General features: G+C 41.7%; 1 pseudogene; it reads right to left on the bottom strand.

Moving 5' to 3' along the window:
* Positions 1-405: 405 nt before the first annotated feature.
* Positions 406-1,185, bottom strand: LOC147439092 (uncharacterized; annotated as a pseudogene).
* Positions 1,186-1,965: the final 780 nt, after the last annotated feature.

Here is a 1,965-nt window from a genome sequence, read left to right as displayed (position 1 = left end):
AACAACATAAACAAGAATAAAAAAACAAGACATCATACTAGGCATTTGCCTTTCACCTCTTTATTCATATCATGGAGCATGAATTACAATTCCACCAATAGCAACCCCTTGTTGGGGCCAACATTTGAGGATCTAGGCGGGCCAACGTTTGAGGATGTAGGCATGCATTTGTAATATAGGGCATCACATACCACCCGGTATCACCTCCTCAAGGTGACCTCATGCACTCCTAGCCTCATGGGATAACCATTGGTACTCTACCACAACAGCGGGGGTTGATAACTACACATGAGGCCTTAGCCTCCTTTTATAAAAAAAGATCAGTCACACAGGTCGAGATTCACACTACGTCCATTTGGACATTGGAGATCCATCTCAACGGTTTCATAGACTAGACTTCCTCTCCTATGATAGAGACATAACAATTAGAGAACTCTCAAAGTTGAAATTTTTGCTACACGGCTGGCAAAAAAACAAACCAAGTTTCTTTGGAGATATATGTGTGTTAATATTTTCCTTCTAAAGTGTCTTCTTAGTAGATTGATCCTTCTAGCCACTCTATTGCTACCTTGGTGTAGAAGCGGGAATGTATGGTGTTTTAGGCTCAACCTTTCTTGTTAGTGTGTACACCTTGGCTTTATTTCTTGCATTGGCGACTAGTGTATGGGAGCAGGCCTCTTCTTCATGGTGAGATCAATCTACTCTTCCTCAGATGACTCCTCAATAGATTCATATTCTTCATCAAAATATAAATCACCATCATCATGCTCATCATTGTCGTGTTCCTCACCATCCTCATCACTATCCCTCATCATCCTCTCCACTCTTCTCCTTTACACCCTTGCTCTTCTTAGACACAACACATTTCACTTTAGACTTACATTCTATAGGAGGCACCTCTAATATGGGAGCAGTAGGGGATTTTGCTGCAAGATTGTTTGCTAGAGTAGCAAACAAGCCTACAACAGCCTTGTCAAGTTTAGTGACCCCCAACCTACCATTCTCTTTAGCAAGAAGTGTGGATTCCTCCTCATCCTCATCTCGCATCTCAAATTCATCTCATCATCCCAACCTCATAGAGTCATCATCCCTAACAGCTTCGGTCTTGTACACATAGAAGTAGATGCTTCCAGAACTATTATGGGAGAACACAAAATATTTCTAGAAAATGAGGTCCAAAGTCATTTCCCCCATGAAAGGGTTTCAAGTCGCCAGCAGCTCCAGCATACGCCTGCTCACTTTCTCCAATTTCAGTGAGCTTTGGTGAGCGTTCGCAGTTCAACAAAAATTTTGGGAGAGCTCGTAAAGCTAAGTCTGCTCAGATTTTTTATTCGGGCTCTTTTCAGCCTTCGTTTCCACTACAGTCAGGTTTGCATAGGGAATTTTATCATTTTGTGCATAATTTTTGTCAGTGCCAAATACTACATTACAGGTCCCATATAGTCTACTGCGGGTTGTGCTATATAGCACGTGATGGTCTCACTCAGTTTCTCCTCATTTCGGGCAATTTTCACATCAAGTGCAGGCATTTTCCATGGCTGACAACAACACACATGTTCAAGATGTTTGCTACTGAGGACAGATTGGATGAGGACAATTACCCTATGTGGGCTTACATGATAAACATGTTCTTGTGTCAAAGGGCCGTTTGGAATATTGTGCATGGCATTGATGTACACCTTGGTTCTGAGGATGTAGTCGATATTGAGGATGTGGAAAATCTTGCTGCAAGGATGGATGTTGTAAGAGTTGTTTTGCCTACGATAGAACAAGCTCATTGGGATGTAAAGGATGTGCAGGCTCATGAATTGATTGCGTTGTCTATGAAGTGCACTATTACTCCTCACATTCATTCAATGAAATTTGCAAAACACGCTTGGAATATTCTGGTTGGTCTTTATGCAAGTCGCAATGAGGCTAATATTACATTACTGCGTAAAGAGCTAGAGCCGAAGATTATGCATG

The sequence above is a fragment of the Adiantum capillus-veneris genome, chromosome 16, assembly GCF_014529385.1.
Source record: "Adiantum capillus-veneris isolate H3 chromosome 16, ASM1452938v2, whole genome shotgun sequence".
Taxonomy (NCBI): Eukaryota; Viridiplantae; Streptophyta; class Polypodiopsida; order Polypodiales; family Pteridaceae; genus Adiantum; species Adiantum capillus-veneris.
This window is presented reverse-complemented; position numbering and strand designations above follow the sequence as displayed.